The 25,389-nt window shown below is 34.4% G+C and overlaps 3 pseudogenes across 2 annotated transcripts; 2 read left to right on the top strand and 1 right to left on the bottom strand.

Annotated features, from left to right (window-relative positions):
* Positions 1-3,926: 3,926 nt before the first annotated feature.
* On the top strand, positions 3,927-6,164 carry LOC143571441 (putative LRR receptor-like serine/threonine-protein kinase RKF3 pseudogene; annotated as a pseudogene).
* Positions 6,165-9,237: 3,073 nt separating this feature from the next.
* On the top strand, positions 9,238-16,317 carry LOC143571442 (sugar transporter ERD6-like 7; annotated as a pseudogene). The gene is made up of 17 exons (XR_013142096.1): positions 9,238-9,387; positions 9,474-9,536; positions 9,613-9,702; positions 10,425-10,484; positions 10,570-10,701; positions 10,785-10,860; positions 11,725-11,789; positions 11,911-12,003; positions 12,919-12,999; positions 13,080-13,163; position 13,354; positions 13,878-13,984; positions 14,093-14,152; positions 14,270-14,323; positions 14,961-15,020; positions 15,102-15,216; positions 16,202-16,317. The product of XR_013142096.1 is annotated as a sugar transporter ERD6-like 7 (transcript).
* A 792-nt stretch (positions 16,318-17,109) lies between these two features.
* Positions 17,110-24,059, bottom strand: LOC143571437 (RNA demethylase ALKBH10B-like; annotated as a pseudogene). Its single transcript, XR_013142094.1, has 7 exons — positions 23,638-24,059; positions 20,685-20,814; positions 19,775-19,892; positions 19,347-19,462; positions 18,409-18,524; positions 17,564-17,736; positions 17,110-17,476 (listed from the first exon to the last, which is right to left on the bottom strand). The product of XR_013142094.1 is annotated as an RNA demethylase ALKBH10B-like (transcript).
* Positions 24,060-25,389: the final 1,330 nt, after the last annotated feature.

Below are 25,389 nucleotides of genomic sequence, written 5' to 3' on the forward strand. Positions count from 1 at the left end.
AAGTTCCAACAAGTTGACACAATGTTTGTAGGGATTGATTTCTTTTGAGAACTACTTTGAGTTTTAAGAACTCGAAAGAACTCAACGTAACAATTTTTTTTTTCAAAATTTTTTTTACACGTGTGTAATACGTAAGTGTAAGTGATGTAAAAAAATTACGGTATTTTTTTACACACCGAATCGACTGTTTACACATGTGTAACTAACGTTTAAACTTGTGTAATTATCAAAAATACTTATTCTCTCTTCTGCTTCATTTTTTAATTAAATTTAATTTAAGCCACATATTTCATATCATTTAATTAAATGTGTGGTTTAAAATTGAGTTCTTAAAGTTCTTAAAACTCACAATGGTTTTCAAAATAACCCTCGCCATGTTTGTAGAAAATAACAATAACAAAGGAATGTGGTATATATATAGTATGAAAAACAATAGAAACTTGGATTATTAATTTACAAAAAACTGACCAATCACAAGGGAATATGTCAACATAAGGTTGTCTTGGACGTTCTTCCAACCCAATGTGATGCTCAGCACATGTATCTATATGAATAAATATAAATTGCTAAATTATTTACTCAAAAACAAACAAAATATTTTTGTTTGCTTTTCTAACCTTTAATTGTACATTGTAAGCTATTGGTATCTTTTGATTCATATACTACAAATATCTTATATTTGTCATGATATAATATATAGTTTGATGGTGACAAATATATTCCTCTATGTGTGAATGAATTTTGAAATTACTGCTTCATACAGATATGTATAGACATGTCTTGACTTAAGATAAAAGCAGACAAGACACAAGAGTTACACGTTTCTAAAGAATAATACAATGTTTTACTATAATTTCATACTTGTCAAAAATAATCAGGGTAGTTTTTGATATGCAAAAATGTGAGATGAATGAAATGGATAAGTGTGACGGAATAAAAAAAATGAAGTGTTCTATTGGTTAATGAAATAAAATTACATGTTACCTCTCCATTCTATTCCCTCTAAAGTACCAAAAATACCTATTGTTTTTTCCCATTCCATTCTTTCTTTTACCTTGCATCACCCCAACCACCGACCACCATCGTCGCCGTCACCTATCACCAACACCGTTGTCGCTATCCACCTCAGTCATACCCATACCCGGGCAGGAGCCGCGAACGCGAGCAATGGTACCGGTATTTATTAAAATATCTGGCAGTAGAAAAATTCACCAGGACCGTAGTTATGAATTATCATTATTTTATAAACCAGAAAAAAACACATCTAACTATCTATATAATTGTCTACCATAAAATCATAGGTGTCGCTCTCAGGTTGTTCCTCTCATTTTGTAGAGCCAACATATTGCTTGATTTCTAAATTGAGGCTTCTCATGCATTTGACCCGAATTCACGGGTATGAGTCTTACCAAACCCGGATAGTCTTTAAATGGGTTATAACATCTCATATATTTATGAAACTCTTTCATAATCAAACAATAATTTTTACGGGTCATGGGTCTCACTAAACCCGGATAACTCTTAAACGGGTTAGAATATCTCATTTATTTGTGAAATAACCCCTTAATCATCAAAGAATAATTTACACGAGCTATGGGCCTTACCAAACCCTAATAGCCCTCAAATGAGTTATAAGATCTCATTTATTGGTAAACACTATCATTAAACCCTAATTTAATTTATCTCTTTTACATGTTCTCTGTTGTTGGTCTATCATCTTCATCGCCGATTAACTTCCGATACTACCCACCATTGTCAACTACATTAACACCGCCTTTTTCATTAGACAAATATTTGTGTTCATGTTTGTTCATTTAAAAAACAACATGCTCGTGTCCGTTTATGTTTGTTAGTTAAAAAACTAAAAAACCTACACATATCAATTGAAAAAACTCAAACGCTAAAAATTATAATAATAAACTAACATATATGTATTAAATTAAAACTAAACTGCGTTAAAAAGTAAAATAAATTGTCATAAAATAGCAAAATGATTAATACAAAAACTTGAATAAAATCCCGTAACACGAGAGGCTCAAACTAGTATTTATATAAACATAAGTTTCATATGAATAAACTTTAATTTATAAAAATAACATATTTCTTTATTCTATGTAGTTACGGTAACTTCATTGTTTTGCTTATATATCTTTGATATTGGTTATGGTAACCTTTATCCAAACAAGTGAGATGCACCTTTACTCACGGATAGGGGTGTTCTTCGGGTTTGTTTTTCGGGTTTTGGGTTGTTCGGGTCGGGTTATTCGGGTTTCAAAGTTTTAAATCTTGACCCGAAACCCAATCCAAATCTCTCACAGGTTTTTCGGGTTCGGGTTTTTTCGGGTTGGGTTAATCGGGTTTCGAGTATCCTAGAAAAAAAACACAAAACCAAAAAAAATTAAAAAACTATAATGCTAAAATTAAAACAACATATTCTTCGTTACTTATAACACATATAATCGAATAATAAACTAACCTAACTTGATAAAACAATTTAGAATTCAAAAGAAGAGTAAAACTAACTCGAACCATAATCGTATTCAATTGGACGTGATTTGGTTGTTCGATTACGGTTGTTATTAGTAATAAACGGAATTCATAAATTAATAATAAGCAATCGATCCATAATAGTTAAAATGAAACAGTCGCTTAGAGCCGGATTTTGATAACTTTAGTGACTAAGACTAGCATATTATGCATAAAAATATATTTAATTTCAAAACTAAAAGTTATTCGGGTTTTTCGGGTTGACCCAAATCTTATAAATCGAACCCGAGAACCAACCCGAATTACTTCGGTTCGGGTTCAGGTTAGTCTTTTCTCGGGTTCGGGTTCTTCGAGTCGGGTTAGTTCGGGTTCGCGTACGGGTTTTTTCGGGTTGGGTTTCGGGTTTCGGGTAAAAGTGACAGCCCTACTCACGAATCAAAACTACTAACATAGATAAGCTTGAATAGAGTCATAGACACAATCAAAATCAACACGTAACCAAATTAATAGAGCCATCTCTTGAGCACTCAAACTAATCAATATGTTTTCACTAACACAAACGTTATTATAGTCCAGAAGCAATATGTTTGATCTTGACCCATAATCAATCTGAATCGAACCATATTCTTCCTTGTTATACGGATAAAAAGAGACCAAAAATATTATTATATGTTATAGTTACATTATCATTTATAATAACCATATCCAACTATATTTAAACATTCTCATGCAATTATTAAAGCATAATCGTGTGAATATTTTATTTACTTTTTAAATAATACCAAAACAAGAAACCAAGAGAATACTTAATTACACATAACGTGGGCCGTAACAACAAAGACATTGATACGAAGGTAACAAAGTCTCCTGTTTGAATATGATTATAACCGGATTTTATCGTAGTGGGTTTTTTGAGACGGATTTTCTCTGAAACAAGAGATGACGAGCTTGGATTACCCAGCGTTGTCTACAATCATAGACGTATGAGCAGTGTTGTAAAAAATCGTTATTCGGTAGTCAGGTGGTGGGGTGGGGACTAGCGATTAATCGGATAAGACTTTAATGTATATTTTTCAATTTTATACACACACATTTTTATATAAATTTTCAGTTTTATACATATACAAACATACTTTGGCTGAAAAGTTACTGGAATCTCGCTGGTTTTTATTGGAATCTCGCCGGAAACCGTTGATTTGGTCAGAATCTCACTGAAAACAGATGATTTTGGCCGGAATCTCGTCGGAAACAACTGATTTCGGTCTGAATCTCACTGGAAACTGTCGATTATGGCCGGATTTGACTTTTAAACCAAAATTAATCAATGAAGTGGGGATTAGCGATTAATCAAGGTATTTTGCATCACTGCTTATGAGTCGTCTTTTTTCCTTAAAAAAATAACAATAAATAACAACAAAGCCACGTGCCTTGCACCCTATCGTCCGATTTAAGTCACCCTTGTATGGCTACTTAAAACTCTACATCATATAAAAAGTCAAAAACACCCTCATCACCGGACTCCTTACACTCACGCTTCACCACTAGTACATCCCGCTTCACCACTTGTACAATGAACCTCCTCCTATTATTAATCATCCTCCTTGTAACCACCGCCACCGCCACCAACCACCACCGGAGTCTCCTCCAAAACGACACCGTCTCATGTCCACTAAACTTCGACATAATCCGCCGCTTCGTCGGCACCGACCGCCCTACCGTCGACGCTCCAAACGCCTGCCGCTACGTCCAACAAGGCCTCCGGTTAGTCGAATCCGACTACCTCCGCCGTACAAACTCCTTCATCCCGCCGTCAACCACCGCCGAATCCTGCTGGAACTCATACCAAACCCTAACCGAAGACTTCTACCCTAACTTCAACATCCGCCGTAACTGCGGCTTCCAAACGAACTGGATCGCCGTTCCTGGATGCATGAACATAACTAACCGTCAACAGTTTGAACAAACGGTTAACGGGTCGTTATTCAATACAGTACTTACAGCCTGTAACCAGTCACTCTCCGGTTCGTCATGCTCGTCGTGCACCGTCGCGTTGTCGAATCTACAAGCGGCGCATTTGAACGGAGAGTCCGTCGGAAACCTTACGGACTGCCGTGCGTATCCGTTTATTTACGCGGCCGCGTTTGTTAATTACCTCGGTCCTACTGATAGAGGTACGTCTTTGTGCTTATTCGCTATAGATATTAATTTAGCTAAATCGAAGAGTAAGCACAAAACTGTTATTATCCTTGTTGTTACCATTACGGCTATTATTGTTATTATTATTATTAGTATCGGATTTTGTTATTTTAGAAGAAGAAGAAAGTTAATAAAAAATAGAAAACGTAGATCTAGAATACCTGAAGCGAATAATGCTAACGCGAACGTGTTGGATGCGATTACCGAAAGTACGACTTTGATTAAGTACACGATAGATGATATTAAGGAGGCGACTAGGAATTTCGCTAGAGAGAATATAATCGGGAGAGGCGGTTACGGGAACGTGTACAAAGGCGTGTTACCTGACGACTCGGAGGTCGCGTTGAAAAGGTTTAAGAACTGTTCGGCGGCCGGTGACGCGAGTTTCACGCACGAGGTGGAGGTGATTGCGAGTGTTCGGCATGTGAATTTGGTGGCGTTGCGAGGGTATTGTATTGCGACGACGAAGTTTGAGGGTTATCAGAGGATTATTGTTACGGATTTGGTTAAGAATGGGAGTTTGTATGATCATTTGTTTGGGAGTCAAGTGGCTCGGGCGAGGTTAAGTTGGCCGATACGTAGGAAAATCGCGTTGGGTATGGCGCGTGGGTTGGCTTATTTGCATCATGGTGCGCAGCCTGGGATTATTCATAGGGATATTAAAGCTAGTAATATACTTTTGGATGAGAATTTCGAGGCTAAGGTTGCTGACTTTGGGTTGGCTAAGTTTGCACCGGAAGGTGCGACTCACTTGAGTACCCGGGTAGCCGGTACGATGGGGTATGTGGCCCCAGAGTACGCGTTATACGGTCAGTTGACAGAAAGAAGTGATGTTTATAGCTTTGGAGTTGTACTTTTGGAAATTTTGAGTGGGAGGAAGGCTCTTATAGAAAGTGGAGATGGTCAACCGATTCTTATAGCCGACTGGGCTTGGTCAATGGTGCGAAACGGTACGCCTTTAGAGGTTATTGATAATGAGATGGTGGAATTTGGGCCACCCGAGACCATGGAGAAGTATGTGTTGGTGGCGGTTCTTTCTTCTCACCCACAATTATACGCCCGACCAACGATGGATCAAGTTTTGAAAATGTTGGATATGGATTTACCGGTTCCTTCAATACCCGAAAGACCAATTCCGCTTACAGCAGGTATTGAGGATATTGAGAGATCTATTAGTGAAAGCGGGTCGGGTCATTTGTCTACTCCTAGAGGGTATCAAATGTATACAATTGAGATGGACGGGCGGTCTGTTGCCACCGAGGAGGTGGTGGAGGAGGAGGAAGAGGAAGATGATGAGGTCGAAGATGAGAAAGCCCGACTTTCTGGTGGAAGATAACGCACGTTTCGTGTTTTTTGGTTGTATATTTTACTGATTTGGTTCTTCACTCAAGTAATGTGAAGATTTTGAGTTGAATGTTACACTTGTATATTATGAGGTTAGTTAGATTTTGTTGGCTGTTATATGTTTTTTTTGCAATAAATTTCCACTTTGATTTATCAATTGACTTATTTCTCTTTGTATTAGAGTTACTGGTGGTGGGTTTGAACTTTGAAATTTGGATTCCTTTGTAAAGTGAGTAATATGTGGTTGCAAACATTTGAACTCGCCAACTCATATTTATAATAAGAGACGTATACCACTAGACGAGTAGGTTAAGGGTTAAAAACTATATTAATTAATGTTTCTAAATATAAGACGCTACATGTTTTTTTTTCTTTTGTTATTTTATCGGATTACTATAACTAAAGTTATTTTAAGTTAAAACATAGAAATCACTAAAACACGATATCACATCGTATACAAGTCATTAATCTACTCCAAATATAATTGAAATAAATGAAAAACCATCGCCCCGTTGACAGTTAGGGTTCCAATTTTCGGATGTTTCGGCATGAAGTGAAGAATGTGGTATTAGGAGGTGGGTGATAGTGATGCAGATACATACATGAGAAAACAAGCGGGTTGATCCGGGCGGGATGACGGGTTATATCAAGTTTGTGTCAAGATGAGCTGTTTTAGAAAAAAAATATGATATTTTGGTTTGGGTTAAAATAACTTTTGATTTAAAGTAAAAGTAATTGGTCTCAACTCTCAAGAAAACTATAACATAAGAGGATTTAACACTTAAAACAAAACGTTTATCTACAACACTCTACACTAAGATTAAAATCATTGCAAATATTAAACCATCAAGATTACATGCATACTTTATAATATTGAAAGATAAATATAAAATTGCATACTTATTACTTATCCATGTAGTTTTGGACCTTCTGGTCAATTGAACAATATAAATACTAATATGAACAAAATATTGTGCAAAATACAAACGTTTATATAACAACTCAAAGCATCTCCAACTAGGACAAGTGTAAGAGTTCTTGGACTGATGTGGAAGAGAGACGGGTTTGAAAGGCATCATCAGGATAGGAGTGTGAGAGTGGAGGAAAATGTGCGCCCCTTAATCGATAATTAACTTCGAATTGCATATGATTAGGATCTTGATTACAAAAGCTAGTCGGGTACAAATTTATAATGATGGAATAAGAATAAAATTTAGAATTGAAAAGGTTATCTTATTATTGATGCAAGATACAACTTATAATATTGATACTAGATTACTAGCTAATATCAAGGAGCTAATGATATTGTACAAGTAAATGACTCAATAAATACAAACAAATGCCTGATTTCCAGCATCATTTAAGCTTCGTGTTAATACAAAATATTGAATGAAATGTGATCATATCTTAATTATTAACATGATCATACCTTAGTTATTACTTATCAACACAAATCATGGTGACAACTTACAAGCCTAAATATGAATAACGTCATCGTAAGACGATCAACCCTAACCATGAGTTGTCGTTAAGACTTATAATTTTAGTTTTTTTTAACGGTCAACGAATCTTCCATATTAGTTACTGACACATAATCTAGTTGATCTATAACTTATCCCGACTTTTAGTTTATATATATAGAGAAAAGATGCAATACAATAATCTTTAATGTACCTTAACGTACAAGAATACATATATTCACGAAATTGATCCATAAAATCACATCTAAACATTTCGGAATTATAAATACACCCAGTTAATAATCGATTCACCGGAAAAAACAGATTTAGATCGTTAATCGATCAATTTTTTACTTTTTTTCATGAAACCTGTTTTTGAGCGTTTTATGAGTGTTTTAGGTTTTGGCTGAGCGTTTTAGATTTTTTGGCTGAGCATTTTTTAGCGTTTTAGTATTTTGCCTTTGAGCATCTCGTGTACTTATTGTACGTTAATACATTATTGTACAGTATCTCGACCCTATATATATAATGCACATAATCTAAGCTGCAAAATTGAGATCTAAAAATGTATTAATTATATTAAAAATGACATAGTTAAAAAAAATCTCTGCAAATTTATTATTAGTTATTTCATAATTTTAAATGATGAAAAGTTGATATCAAACATAAAGACAACAAAAAGCAACCGGAAATTGAGTAAACTATATGCAAGTTGCAATTACCAATTATTCCTTTCCAAGATATTTATTAACTTTGTTTACTTTTTAACTCAATAGTTATAACTTTGTATTTGTTAAACTTTACTAATATATATGGTGCCTTGCAACCCAAAATGTATAATATTAAATCATAACGAAAATAAATATTTTGGAGTTACTAATAAAACTACACAACCCGCGGCAAATAGAAATTATTTTAGGGTGCATTTGATTCGGAGATTTTTTTAATTTTGTGAAAGAAATAGAAATTCGAAGGAATTTGATCTGAACTGAAATCTTCGAAGATAATATCTCACAGAATATTAACCAACTTTCAAAAGTGTTCAAATTAGGTCAACTCATGCATATTTTTTTCAAATCGGGTCACTAAATTTTCAAATCGAGTCTCACCGATTTTTTTGTGTGTCAAGAAAGAAATGGAGGATAAGATGTGGGGGACGGAATTTGCAATATATATTTAAAAAAAATTGAAAAACTTTAATTATATTAAAATTCAATATAAAATATAAAATCCACGTCACCACTCAACGTCAACATAAAAAGAAAAAAAGATAAAAAGATTTCTTATGTAAAACAAAAAATAAAAATGCTAAAACATTTTAAAACATTTAATTTAATAAAATATGAAAATTAAGTGACTTAATTGAAACACTTTTTAAAGTTGAGTGACCTAATTAAAACACTTTTAAAACTTGATTATTATTACATGAAATTGTCCATGAAGAAAATATCTCTAAAAAAATTTGAATTTGTAATTTATTTAAGTGACAAAATTTATCACTAAAAGTCTACAATCACCACCTAACCTTAGATTTAAGTACCAAACAACATTCCAAGTGTATAATAATTAATAATAAAACATTCAACCATCAAAGCTTTAAAAATAGTTAGCATGTTGTCATGTTGTGTTTTATCTAGCTGTCAATTACATTCATGACAAAGGATAAAACAACAAACTGTGTGTCATGTTGCTTCACCTTCATATATAAACTCAAGTTCACTAAAACAAAACTATCTTTCACTTGCACATCTTTCATACGTCGAAAATCGATATCATGGCTCAAGATGATATGCATACTCCACTTGTAACTCAAACCATCGATGGAAACCACGAAAGCAACTTCATGGTTTATCTCACCACATTTGTTGCTCTTTGTGGTTCTTTCGCCTTTGGATCATGTGTATGTTATAAAAGATTAAAAACTATTGACATATGCTAAAACCGTAGAGCGAATTGTTATTGATGTAATGATGTTTTGTTTACTAGGCGGGCTACTCATCGCCTACACAATCATCCATCACACAAGATCTGAATTTGTCACTAGCCGAGGTTAGTACAAATGTACACTCATGATCCGAATATAGTAGGCTAGTAGAGTTGAAAAACTATATTGGTTGTTTTGTAGTATTCGTTATTTGGGTCGATCTTGACATTTGGTGCTATGATCGGGGCAATCACAAGTGGACCTATTGCGGATTTTGTTGGTCGCAAAGGGGTAAGTTGTAGGTTTACATTTGAAGTAATAGAGGTGTTATGGTTTATTGGATTTATTAATCCCTACTAAATGGTATTGACCAATATCAAGTCACTTTATCGCCACCGACGGTCCCACATTTAAAAAAGTTGGTCCCAAACGCACCCCCCCCCCCCGCGCATTAAAAAGGACTTAACAGCGTTATATATATTTTTGAATTTCAAACTAATGTTTTAGGGATTTTGATCGGAGGATACAAATCGACTGATGTAAACCTTAGCTCGAAACAGTGATCCAAAAGGTTTGATTTTTGTTAATTGGAAGTTCAAACACCTGAATTGAAGCATTCTTTCGGCGTTTTGGTGCACCGTTTAGAACTAAGTTTTACATCAATCAACACGTATCCTTCTTCCGATGGAAATTCAGGAAAAAAAAACATAACGTCGTTAAGTTATTTTAAACAGGGGACCATTGGGGCCAGCTTTTTTAAATTTGGGATCGCAAGTGGGCAGTGGCGATAAACTGACTTGGAATTATTATCAGCCAATACCAGTTAATAATGATTATTCAAATCCAATAAACCTAGAAAAATTGAAATTGTTTTATGGAAAATTTGATTAATAATGATATAACATAACTTTGTTTATAAGTGTATCTATTTATGTGATGTACATGTAAGTAGTGTAAGTATATGCCTGTGTTAGCATATATACATGTAACATGGAATCTAATAACATAAACAGGCATTGAGAATATCAAGTATTTTCTGTTTAACCGGATGGCTAGCAATTTACCTTGATAAGGTATGTAAGTTAAGTCATAAGTGTTTTTTTTTAACTAATTTGTGTCATTAATGGATTAACGAAAGATATTTTACGCTTATAATAGGGGATTGTGGTGTTAGATATGGGAAGATTAGCGACGGGATACGCTATGGGGGTGTTTTCATATGTTGTACCCGTGTTCATAGCGGAAATTGCTCCCAAAAACCTACGTGGCAGGCTGACAGCAACGAATCAGGTTGCGGTCCATATACATAAAATGTGTTAAATGTTAAAAATTTCGTATGTAAAATGTGTGTGTGCTAATACGCGTGTATGCAGCTTATGATATGTGCGGCAGTGTCATTCTCGTTTGTGATCGGGACGATGGTATCATGGAGGATCTTGGCACTGATAGGTAACATTTTATTTTTTTTGGAACGACGACTATTTTTTTTAGGCTACCGCACTTTGCCCCATTACCCCACTCTGGCTAGACTATGTAGTCTTAAACGGACTCACGTTGACTTCAAAGTTTTGGCTTGGGCGTTTCTTTGTCTGCTGCTACTACTTGTCGGTCGTGTGCCACCACAAGAGTATAACTCTCTGGCGTGAAAAATGGTGGGACGAAAACTTGGATGGACTCAGAATTCGAACTGATAACCTCACATATTTTATGTAATTTTTATAAAAAAATTGTAAACTATTAATGTATTACTTATATTTGATTATGAAAATATAAAACTAAAATATTAATACAACTAGTTCATAGACTCGTGTAACATACACCAACTACTTATTAATATATTATAGATCTTGTCAAGTAGTTATTATTTAACGTGTTGTGAAATTTGAGAAACTAATGAGAAACCTCACACATAATAACAATTTTATAAAACTATGTAACAAAACAAAATTCAATCATAGAGTTAAGATATAAATTTTGTTATAAAAAAATATAATAATATATCAATAATTTTAATCAAATTATAATTTCAGTAAAGTTAAAATATTTCAGATGATAAAGATATCCAAATCTCCGGGTTTGAAATTTCGGATATTTCGGGTCCAGTTTCAGATTTGATTATTTTTGCACGCCCATATGGAAAATGTAACGCAAATTCAAACATATTTTAATATATAAATAGTTAGTAACAACCAACTCGACACACATTGTTCGAACTTGTTATAACAGTTAGGATAAAAGTCATTGGTCAGGATTTAGCTACTCTTTAGTCTTTAAGCCTTGAATAATGATGGATTTGAAGTCGTGTGATTTCAGGAATGGTTCCATGCATTATTTTAGTGACCGGATTGTTTTTCATACCAGAGTCCCCGAGATGGTTGGTAAGATCTACTTGTTAATTTGATGATTTTCCATGTAATTTCACTTATAAATGTAACCTTTAACTCATTCATAAACTAGACGTTCGAAATTATTGTACCTAATAATATAACAAACGCACAGGCCAAGACGGGGAATCAAAAAGAGTTTCATATTGCGCTAAGGAAACTATGAGGGAAAGATGCTGATATATCTGAAGAGGCCGATGAAATCCAGGTTCTTAGTTCTATTCATGTTTAGCTGTTTCACAAATAACTATCAACGTCTAGTGACACTTTGAGCGTGTTATTTAACTTCTCTACACAACCTTAACAGGGCCGGCCTGGAGGCAAGGCGAGCCTTGGCCTCGACGGGCCCCGGAATTTTCAATACATGTCTATTTTTTCTTAAAACATTAATAAATAAATAAGCACATATACAATTTTTAAGCCTACTTTTTTAACCCAATAATAATTGTTCAAATATACAATTTTTAAGTCCATAAAAACATCCATAGAGGGGTGAGCAAGAAACCGAAAAAACCGATTCGAAATTGAATAAATCGAAAAATCCAAACCCAAAACTGAACTGAAACAAAAACCGACGGTTTGGCTTTATGTTTTTGTAAAAACCGCACTAACGGTTTGGTTTTTGTTTTGCATGTAAAAAAACCAAAAAAACCGAACCGAACCGAATTGCTAAATTTTTGTTTTTTTTATATTTTATTGTAAGCAATTTATAAAAATTTAATAAATATGTAACTTAAATATGTTTGATCAATGTATAATAGTCTATTATTTTACAATTAACAAAATTATCTATACCTAAATTCATTATTTTTTGTCAACTTTTTTCGGCCTAAAATTTTCAAGCTCAAATGGCAAAAACCGAAAAACGAGAACGAATCGAAACCAAAACGATATCCAAAAAACCGAAACCGAATGGTTTCAAAAACTTCAAAAACCGAAGTTTTTGTTTTCGGTTTGGTTTTAGCCAAAAACCGCACCGAATCGCACCACACACACCCCTAGCAAAGAGGGCCCAAAAAATGGCTTGTTTATCGTCGATATTTTAGTACTCGCTGAGGCATCTAAAATCTCGAAGACAGATATCGACCTTAATATTCACATATATTACATAAAATGTTTGCAGGATTACATAGAAACGCTAGAGAAGCTTCCGAAAACCAAACTTTTGGATCTTTTCCAAAGAAGATACTCAAGATCCGTCATTGTAAGTACATATTGTTGCCGAATAGGCGAATATTATTAACAAGAATCATGACATTTCCTTTTTTTGTTTGTGATGTGAAGATAGGAGTCGGGTTAATGGTTTGTCAACAATTTGGAGGAATCAACGGCATTTGTTTCTACACGAGTAGCATTTTTGAGTCCGCGGTTATACATACATACCACCTAACACGTTCAACATGTCCTTCAATATGAAGTGATATCGTGACACCTTAGAGAAAAACCATGTAGCATTCTAACGACATGAGAGATATTGACCCCAAATAGCACCAACGCGTTTTGTACACATTGACCGTGAATGATAGGATAACGGAGGGCCGGCCCTTGGGGGTGACAGGGTGGTCAACGACCACATGGCCGACACCCCGCTAGGCACGAATTTTTTTTAATTATATGTATTTTATTAAATACAATATGTATATTTAATGTTTAAACTCAATTAAATAACCACTAGCTTGGTCTAAACTCATATGAGACATGTTTAATTTATTTTTATATAAATGTTTTTTTACACAACCCTAATTATAACCAAGTAAACTCATATAAAAATTAAATTGTTTAAACACAACAAAATGCTCATTTTACTTAAGGCCCAAGATAAAAAATTCGCCTTCGACCCAATTTTTTTTTTTTTTTTTTTGCTTTCTCGGAGTTGGCCCTAGGAGAACTCTTCAATTAAAAAGTAAGCGTGACGAGTGGGATCAATTTACGATGAGTGCCCACTGAGAAGTTTTTGCCTTAGTAACATAAAATAATAATGTGAGCTCCTTGTAGACAAAACAAATAATATAGCCTATAGATCAGTACGAGAGGTCAGAAGTTACAAATAAAGTACCAAGGTTTATATTTTATGTTTTTCAGGATTTCCTGGTGATCTTGGAACGATAATTTACGCGTTGGTACAAATAGTGATTACCGCGTTAAATGCACTTTTTCTAGACAAAGCCGGTAGAAAGCCACTTTTACTGGTAACAAGAACACATATAACACACAACACACAACACACAACACACAACAACATAAAACATTTTGTTACATATACTTATTACTTACATGTTTTAACTATATTTTCTCAGGTTTCGGCTACCGGATTAGTTTTAGGATGTTTGACAACATCACTTTCATTCTACTTGAAGGTAACATAACACTCCAATTCATTTATATCATGTTTTATTTTACTTCATTATTCATCTTTTAAAATTTAAATGTATGTGATATATATATTGTGTATTGTTATCTTGTATTATGGCCAGACTTATGAAATTGGACTCTCAGCAGTACCCGCATTAGCAATAACGGGCATTTTGGTAATTCTCGAGTCATATAATCTATATATATAAGGATTCTAAGAGAACTTTTTGAAATTGAGAAATTTGAGAACCATTTTGGGCAAAAAAAAAAACCTTTAAAAGAAATTTAAAAAATTTATAAAACAAAAAATAACGAAAATATTAAAAAAGTTTATCTTTCATTCAAGTTTCATAAAAAAAAAATCAAATTATACATACGTATATATTTATTAAATCTCGATTTACATAATGTACACATATGTACATTATCATTTATCTTAATTGTACATATGTGTATAAATAATAAATTGTATAAAATTAAAAAATACGTATTAGACATATATGCATAATTTTGCTAAACCGATATTTTTTTAAAATTTTTTTATGAAACCGGGATGAAAAATAAAATTTTTTGGTTTTTTTACTTTTTTTATTTTCGCGTTTTTTTTGTTTTATAATTTTTTTTTTATTTTTCTTAAAAGATATTTTTTGTGTTTCAAAATGGTTCTCAAAGTTTTAAATTTCAATATATATATATATATATATATATATATAGTCACACACACAAGCTTTTAGGCGAGGCGTGACAATAAGCTATTAACAAGCACTAAAGTGTTATCATCTACTGACAAAATGTTGTGTGACATGTACATAGGTGTATATAGTCTCGTTTTCAGCTGGAATGGGAGCGATTCCATGGGTTATAATGTCCGAGGTAATATAAAATCGATATCATGTTTATCTAGTGAACAAAAATATGTTTTTAACTCGGATCGTATGGGCATTATGTATTTAGGTGTTCCCGATTAACATAAAAGGAGCGGCTGGAAGCCTCGCAACTCTGGTTAACTGGTTCGGTGCTTGGGTGGTCTCGTTCACTTTCAACTTTCTCTTGAGTTGGAGTTCATATGGTAAGATTATAGGATAATAATCAAAGCATAGTCAAGCTCGGGTTCAGCTCGGCTTGTTTACACCTAGGCCTGTAAACGGACCGAACGAACATGACAAGTGTATGTTTGTGTTCGTTCAGTTAACTTTAAACGAACACGAACACTTAATCGAACACATATTTTGTGTTCATTTATTTAAAAAATTAACATGTTCGTGTTTGTTTGATTAAAATCTAAACGAACAGTTCACGAACATAAATGAGCATAACTGAACAAAGATAAACAAACTTAAATGAACACAAATGAACAAATATAAAACCATTAAGTAGATAACTCTTCTAGATAAAGTTTAATTATTTGCTATAAATATGTAAACAAACTTAAATAAAACCATCAACGTGCCAGTCACGTGAGGGGCAGTTTTGTCATTTTTCTCCTCAAATAAACCCCAGCCCTAATTCGCAAGCCCCCTCACGAGAGGGGCTGGGATGTATTTTGGGAAAAAAGGGACAAAATTTGCCTCTCACATGAGGGGCACGCATATGGATTTAACGATCAGACTTAACGTGGTTAGTTGGGTCGGGTTTAATTGAAAGTGAAATGAAATCACATAGACGAAAATCGCACGCTTGAAACTATTAGGCTAAAACCGCAGATTTGGACAAACCACATGGACGAAAATCGCAGTTCACTCATACGTAAATGAACGTAAACAAACATAAATAAACGGACATAAATGAACATAAACGAGCGTTCACGAACATAAATCAACGAACGAAACATGTGCCATTGTTCATTGTTTTAAATAAACAAACACAAATTTTCTGTACATATACGTTCGTTTGTTAAATAAACGAACATAAACGAGTTTCCCACCAAACAGTTCACCGAACGTTTGGTTCACTTACAGGCCTATGAGCCAGTGTCCAGAGTTGGATACATGTATATTACACATAATAGAACGAGTACAGTTGACATGTATATATATTTTTTGGTGTGGTAACAGGGACATTCATCATTTACGCTGCGGTATATATGGGTGCAATCGTGTTTGTGACGAAGATGGTACCCGAAACAAAAGGAAGAACATTGGAACAGATACAAGCTGCCATTAATAGCTAGAAAAAAATGCTAGACATATATAACTTGTTCTTAGGCTTGTTTGACCACACTTTTGTTTATTACTTTCATAGTTTTAGTTTTTTTTTGCTTCATTTCATTTTCAGTTGGTAAGTTAATGAATAATGTTGTGGCTTTTATCCTGATAAGTTTGTCCTAATGGTTTTTGAAAAAAAAGATTCATATAGAAAATCCATAAATTCAAAGATCATACATTTTCATTAATGTAACTTTTAATGTGCAGTAGTAATTTTAATATTTATCACCATCACACCATGTAGAACTTTTTATACTAGTGTCACTTATCAAATATATATATATAGATAACAAACAGAATACAATAACTAATTAGCGTACATTAGGTACAAAAATACATCTTTTCATGAAACTGATCCATGAAATTAAATCACATGATCTCGAAATCGTCAATATATATCCAATTAATTATCGGTTAAACAAAAAAAACCAGATTTGAATCGTTATCGATCAATTTTTTACTTACGAAAAACGTTTTCTGAGCATATTTTGGATTTTTGAGCGTATTTATGGAAAACTGATATGGATTTGAGCGTATTGGATTTTAACATAGAGTGTATTTTTTTCTTCCTGGCTTGAGTGTCTTTGACCTATTGTACATTAAGCGATTATTGTACAATGAGAATTGGCAAAAACAGCCCCTGGAGTTTAATATATTAATAATTGACACTAGATTTTAATAATTCACAGTTTTAAGCTTACAGCTGATTGCTAGAAAAAGAAGACATAAATAAGCTAGATATTACTTGATCACATTGCCTACAGGTGGTTAGTACTTGAGCCAGATGTGGGGTCCACATCGCCCGATTCAGCCGAGGATTTACTCGTGAGAAGACGTCCTTTTTGGGCTCGCGGAGGTAGATTCTTTTGTGGTTTCCTTGACCCAACACTGCACGGTAAGAAAACCCCGGTCCCACCACGAGTCAGACACTGTGGGGTCAGTGCCATTGGGTGGACCGGGGCTAGCATCGGCAGTTGTGGTGGACCCCATTCAGTTGGTGGTGACAATGAGTTCTTTTCGTCCAAAAAGACTTTGAAAAATGTGACGCTGGTTCGCTTAGTTGGAGATTGACATGTGGCGTGTCTAGCCACGTCAGCACTGTTTCCCCTCATCACTAAGAGCGACCTGCGAGTTATATAAGGTTCGGTTAACTAACATTTTATCGGTTTGGAGCTCGAGACAAATAGTGTTAAATACTTAAATGTTTGTTACCCTTCATTGAGAGTAAATGTGAGTGGTCCTTTATAGTTCCCGTCTTTATCGCATACTAAAGTATGCCCGAAAGCCATTGTTGTTTTTGAGAGAATGAGTGTCGAGATTGGCTCGTCGACACGAGGTGTCTTCGAAAACGGTTGTGAAAACTCCCCCCACATATATGTAACAAACTTTATTATGAATTAAAAGTTTGTTACATAAAAGATAAAAGAAAATAGTTCATTACATATATGTAAGAGTGAACTGCGGTTTTCGTCCCTGTGGTTTGTTCGAATATGCTGTTTTAGTCCAATAGTTTTAAATTTGCGATTTTCATCTCTGTGGTTTCATTTCACTTGCAATTAAACCCGAATTTACTAATCCCGTTAAGTTTGGCCGTTAAACCCATCAACGTGCTCTTCACGTGAGGGGTTGTTTTGTCCTTTTTTCCCCAAATACACCCCAGCCTCTCACGTGAGGGGGCTTGCGAATTAAGACTGGGGTTTATTTGGGGAGAAAAAAGACAAAATTGCCCCTCACGTGAGGGCACACTGAGGAGTTTAACGACCAGACTTAACGAGGTTAATGAATTCGGGTTTAATTGCAAGTGAAATGAAACCACGGGGACGAAAATCGCAAATTTGAAACTATTGGACTAAAACCTTATATTTGGACAAACCACATGGACGAAAACAACAGTTTACTCTATATATATGTAATGAACTATTTTTTCACCATTTGATGTAGTTGACCAGTTATAACCGAAAAAGGTGACATGGCAATGTTGCAATGGTTTTTTCATTGTTATATATCAACTGCATTGTAACCGAATTAAAGTTGGTTAAGTTTTGATGTAAATATACCTTGTCAAAAAAGTTTATGATGCAGCTGTTTGGTCGTTTGTCTTCAGAAATCAAACGATACTTAACCAAGTGGTCGATGACGCCTTCAAGAGGAGCTGGAATCGGCTCAATATGACCTGTTGATATGTTGATACCTAAGCGAATATGTTATGCACATATTGTTCTAAAAAATATATGATTTGGAGGTTTCATGAAATAATAAGAATATACATTTTGGTCTATTTTTGACCCCAAAACATGTTTTACTTGTTTCATTTCACAGATAAACATTAGCCCAACTGAATACAAGTTTTTGAACGCAAGTTGCGCCCGAAGCCTTCCGGCTGAGGGCGTATGCCTAGGCATCAGGCATCACGTCGTAAAAATAAAAAATAATAAAAAAAGAGCCATTTATAGTTAAATAGGTTGAAATTGCCACCTATAACTTGTTATGTTACAATATATATATATAGTATTTAGAGTAAACTGCGGTTTTCGTCCCTGTGGTTTGTTCAAATCTGCGGTTTTAGTACAATAGTTTCAAATTTGCGATTTTAGTCCCAGTGATTTCATTTCACCTGCAATTAAACCCAAATTCATTAACTCCGTTAAGTCTGGTCATTAAACCCATCAGCATACCCTTCACGTGAGGGGCAATTTTGTCTTTTTTTTCCTCAAACACATCCCAACCCCTCACGTGAGGAGCTCTTGCGATTTACAGCTCGGGTATATTTTTGTAAAAAAATGACAAAAATGCCCCTCACGTGAGGGGCACGCTGATGGGTTTAACGACCAGACTTAACGGAGTTAATGAATTCGGGTTTAATTGCGAGTGAAATGAAACCATAGGGACGAAAACTGCAAATTTGAAACTATTGGACTAAAAGCGCAGATTTGGACAAACCACAGGGACGAAAACTGCAGTTCACTCTAGTATTTATAATTTTGAAACAACTTACTGTCTTGTGATTTGTTTGTAACTCCATCTATTATCTGGCCAAAAATGGGAGCTCCATACTGAATAAGCTCTCCCTTGATCGCCTTCGACTGCTTGTTGACGATATAAATGTCTCGCCTAAGAACATCAAATCATAACACGAAATAGTCAAGAGAAGGGACTTATAGCCTTGCAATAATTGAAAATTTTTAAACATCAAAACAAGCATTACAAACTAATAAAATTCTCATAATGCACTAATTCTAAGGAAGGGTTATAGAGGCTAAGGTGTTTTGAGCCATTATTAATATTAAAGGTCCTAAGTCTTTTATGTAAATTATTCAAAGTAAATGCATGTTTAACTACAAATCTTATACTATTTTAAAACATCAGTTGCTAAAGGAATGAGTACTAGTTTATGTATAAAAGCATCACGAATCACGAGTCCACCTGAGAGTTCGCCGTTTTGGCCATCAGCATGGAGTTTATTGACGTAGTCATTTAACCGAGCTAACTCGGTGGTGGAGAGTATGTTCTCATACAACTTCAAGCCTCTTACAGCATTCACCTGTCATTCAATAGAAGTTCAAATGAGTTACTTATAAATGAGTTAATTTGGGTTATGTTTATCTGAACACGCCAAAGCTAAAAAGTAGGGCCGTCTTAGACCCCATGCAGGGCTCGGCCACAGTCTAGGGCACGATGTCAATAAGGGCACAAATTTTTTAATGTAAAAGTTTTATATAATATACGTATATATTTTTTAACCGGTATTAGTAAATTGAATTGAAATGGTTGATAAAAAACACCAATAAGGACCTAAAAATATAAACAAGTTCATTAAACATTAAGTGATTAAACAATCTAATAAAATGTTATTAGATTTCAGGCTCTCAGCCTAGTAATTGAAATAAATCAGTAATGAACAATATCAAATTCGGGTAAAAAAATTATATTGGGCAAATTATTCAAATTCGTCTTGGGCACTTAAAATCTCGGAGACGGCCATGCTAAAAAGGGACATGTCTAATGGTCAAACCAGTCAAACGGGTTGAAAGTTTTAACATGTTTAGTGTTTATTTTGAAAAATATTAACTAAAATTGGATGGATCATACGGGTCGAGCCGGTAAAACAAGCCAAATAAAATGTAAACAAATGTTGTAGTTTAAATCTGTTTACTTATAAATGGGTCGATTTGGTTTATGTTTTACACGAAACAAGTCAAACAAAAAAGATTAACTAAAAGAGACAGGTCAAAGTCAAATGGGTCAAACAAGTCAATCTGACCCGACCCGAGTCGAGTCATTCATGATCAAGGTTAAGAAATATAAAATATTATATTAAGAAAAAAAAATTCACCATATGCCCTCAACACACTCCTTGGCTATGAACCCTTTTGTCATCTTGATCTTAGTCCTCCTAGTCTCCCAATCTTCAAGATTTGAACATATGTTAATGTTTTCTACCAGTGGCTGCACATCTTCAGATCCTACAATATATTTAAACTTTACATCTAATTTTTAATTAAGCAAAATCTCATGCATAAACAACATAGATTTAATATAATGGGCTAAAATGCGCAAGTTACATATTTATTAAATTCTTACAAAACAATTAAATCCCAGACCCACGAGCATGCTGCTGTAAGAGAGGCCCCACGAGAAGTAGAAGTGGGATAAAACTGTAAGGGATTGTCTGCCAGTTTATGCAGAATCTGAATGCAGTTACTAATTCATGCGACAGAATGAAAACTTCATTCTTGTTTCTATGAAAATTTTTATGAAAGTCTTTACCCCTAGATGTTGTTGGACGTAATTTCGGACTCCAAGTCACAAGTTGGTGAATTTGAAGGACCAATATTGACAAGTAGGTCATAATTGGTTATGCTTCATAATTGTTTTGTTATTATAACCACTAATGTCTTTACTAGCAAGTTATGTTAGTTTATATAAACCAAGGTATATCTAGACATTATAGAACGCACGAGATGCAATCGAGTTTGAGTTCATTAAGAGTCAAACTGAGTTAAGATTTGAGGGATTGTAATAAGTTTTTGAATTATATTTTGGGATTTATATAAACAAGAGTTGGTCGTTTAATTTGTGTTTGATTATCGATCGGGACTTGAAATGTGCAGTCAACTGTTACGCCTCAACACAATTCGTCTATAAATTCAGTTTGATTTGGTTCGATTTTTATTTCTTACAAAACCAAAACTGAACCATAAGTTCGGTTTTACATGCACACCCATGCATGCAATCAGCAATAAATTTATTTATTTATTTATTTTTTAATTTCAAAAGGATAAAGATCAAGCCTTACGTGTAACCGCCAAATATTTGAAGATCAAACTCTCCACGTGTCATCATTTTATTTACTGTTTAAAATTCTAAATACTTGCTGTTTATTTTTGAAGACAAAAACTGTCTGCAATCTGATTTCATGTCTGCAACTGAAGATGTGGTCTGAAGGTCTGTAATCTGAAAATATAATACTGTTTGTTTTATAAACTGGATATTGTCTGCATAATGAGCGAAAGTGAGTGGTGGTGTACGAACTACAGAAGTGGGTGGTAGTAGACGATTGTGGTAAGCGGTGAACGGTGGTGGTGGACAGTGGGTGGTGGAAGGTGGTAGTTGACGGTGAGGGCGTCCGACAGTGGGGGGTGGTGGTGATGAACGGTTGTGGTGGGAGGTGGACGGTGGTGGTGGGTGGTGGCGGTGATGAACGGTGGTGGTGGTGGCGGACGGTGGGTAATGGTGGTGGATGGTGGTACTGGCGGCGGACGGTAATGGTGGTGATGGACGGTTTTGGTGGGTGGTGGACAATGGTAGTTGACGGTGATGGTGTCCGACAGTGGGTGGTGGTGGTGATGGAACGGTTGTGGTGGGTGGTGGACGGTGGTGGCGGTGATGAACGGCGGTGGTGATGGGTGGTGGTGGTGGCGGACGGTGGGTAGTGGTGGTGGATGGTGTTAGTGGCGGCGGACGGTGGGTAGTGTCGGTGGGTGGTGGCGGCAGTGGCGTACGGTGGGTGGTGGTGGACGGTGGTGGAGGAGTGGATTTTTTTGTGAAGATGTTTTAAGCAAGGTTTCCTTGCTTTTCTTTTAAGATGAAAGAAGATAACATCATATCCGTTTTAAAAAAAAACAAACAGTCTTCAAGGATAATGTTTGCGCGCCTGCAGACATTAGCTCTCTTGAAAATGTTTGAAGGAAAAACAAACACCCCCTTAGTCAACTTTTAGTATTTTTCCCATAAAAATGGATTATGACACAATGACTGCAATGAAATAATTACCATAAAAGTTTGAAACTAAATAAATAATCACACATATCTAGAATATGTACTGAAATGCCTGCTGGTCAGCTATACCGTTGATATTTGTGAAAACAAAAATTAATTATGTTCGGTTAAAAATTTTCAAGTTTCGGTAACTGATTTAGTTACGACAATTAAAGATATTGTTTCAAAGAAATTCAGATGTTAATTGAAAAAAAATTGTTGATTTTTTATAAAGTTCGAGTTTGGCTTGTAAGTTGTTTTCTAAAACTCAGGCTTCACTCGTTTATATTATTAACTAATTATTTACGTGTTTTGAAAAATTTTAAACGAGGCAGTAGTCATTAATCATTATAAGTTTATACTAATAATGGTATTGGTATAGCTAGCCCGTGAGTCGTTTTCTCAAACTTAGGTTCGACTCTTTTGTTATGTATTAATTATTAACTTTATATAATTAATACACGATATCAATATATCTAACCAGCTGGCATTAGTGCATTACAGTATTTAGCTCAGACTTTACTCGTTTATTATTTATTTATTTATTAATTAATTAATTAATTTATGAATCAGACATTCGAGTCCTCAAGCTCAGGCTTGGTTCGTTTAATTACTTTTAGACAAATCTTAAACGAGCCTAAACTTTGCCCGAGCTCGTGCCGGCTATAATCAAGCCAAAGCTCGACTATGCATTGCGAAATTAATAAATATAAGTCTAAAACACGTAAAACTTAAAAATACAAAAAGCTCGTTAATGCATAGAGAACTTTTTATACAAGACTCGAGCTCGAACTCGATAACTAAATGAGCTTTATTTAGGCTCAAGCTCGTAAAAGCTCAGGTTTCAAGCTTTTTATCAATCTGATCTCGAGTAACTCAAGAACAACTCAATAAATTGTACGACATTATGTATACAATAAATAAATAAAAAATATGTATACAATAAATAAATAAAAAATATGTATGTAAGCAGTATTATTGAAGAATTAGTTTGTTAATAATAATAATAATAATAATAATAATATTACCTGCATCAGTTACTTCACTCTTCGGTGAATCAAATCCATTACAACGATCATTATCAATATCTTTAACCTCAATTTTCGTGAGCTCATGTGCGACGTTAGCGATTGAATAATACTTCTGCATGTGAAGAACTGGGATCCAGTTCATCCGATGCCGGTGTACAGCATTGAACACCGGCTCGTACTTGATCACCATTGTCTAGTTTAGACAGGTGATCACACAACGCGTCAATGATCGCGTTCGCCGCAGCAAACTCGCCTTGGAACCAGGCGATGTTTGCATTGTTGGCTCCCGCCTTGTTGGATACCAGGCAAAGAGTCCAACAAGGCGGGAGAAACATCAGATGCGGGCGTCATTGTATGTTTACGCTCTCGGCTAGTAATTGGAGAAGTTAATAGTGATTTGCTGAGGGTTTGGAGAGTTTAGAGAGAGTGAAAGATATTGATGAATTATAATGAAGATGTTTCATGTGTGTGTATATATATGCATGCACACAAAGAAACCATTTTCTAGTCTTGTTTGTTTGTGGATATTAATTATTGAAATTGTTTATTTTTTAAAATTTAGTTTCTGGTAGGGGTGTAAACGAGCCAATTTAGGCCCTCGTAAGTTGTACTTGAGATCGACTTGTATTTTGAGATTAAACGAGTACCAGGTTAAAAATAAGTTTGTTTAATAAATAAGTCCATGCATGAGTTGGCTAGCAAGCGTAAACAAGCGTGTTTTTTATATAGTTTTTATTTAATATGTTTAATAGTTATTGTTATGTATTTATGATAAAATTAGTAACTAAATAGTATATGTAATGTTACATAAAGTTCTGATTTAAAATATATAAAAAAATAATAAATATATATAAGTTAATAAATAAATAATATAAGAGACGGTTTGAACTCTCAGTAAGTTAAGAGAGTCGATCTCGGGCTTAGTTGTCTTGTTTACATTCTAGTTTATTGGATAAAAATTGAATGCTACAGCGGTTAAACAACTTGAGATTCTCACTTTTTGGCTTAGCGTCTAACCTTCCAAAATGTATAATGTTATATTTTGAAATATACGGTGTCACTCGACTGTTGGATACAAATGTTAACAAAAAAAATGTCTTGTGATGCATATTATTTTTCTGACTTGTGCTAAATAAAAAGTATTAAGAGACAATTAATGTATCACCCAAAATTCAGGGATTAAATATGTAAGATGGTAAACCAAAGGGGCAGACTGGCAATATGTGGCAAACTTGGGGAGAAAGTTAAGGGTTAGTCAAAATCATATCAACTCAAATAGTAAACTTGGGCAGAAAGTTTGGCTGGTCAAAATCCTATCAAGTCAAAAGAACCACTGTACTTGTTTTTCATGATGTAAGATATTTGTGTGTAGATAAATGAAGTTTGGTTTAGTTTATTTACTAGGTTAGTATCCCGTGTGATATACGGGTTGGATAAATAATATTTTGATTTTAATAAATGAATATATAGATTTTATAAAGTCAAATAAATTACAAATTACAAAATAAAAAAAAATCATGATAAGGTTATCAAAAATCTAAAAAAAGATTGTTTATATATGATTATGCAAGCGTAATAGGTAACACCCATTATATAAGAAAAGAATATCATTAGTCAAATATTTTGATTCATAAATAGTATAAAAAAACAAATGTATTAACATGTTTTTCATATAAAATCTTTCGGGGTACATCACAACCATAAAGAAACTTGGTCCTACTAAAAAATTTTGTACAAGTGTGTGCTTAT

Source organism: Bidens hawaiensis, unplaced genomic scaffold (assembly GCF_021521415.1).
Source record: "Bidens hawaiensis isolate Kalapana, Puna unplaced genomic scaffold, B.hawaiensis_p1.1 tig00025376_1, whole genome shotgun sequence".
Lineage (NCBI taxonomy): Eukaryota > Viridiplantae > Streptophyta > Magnoliopsida > Asterales > Asteraceae > Bidens > Bidens hawaiensis.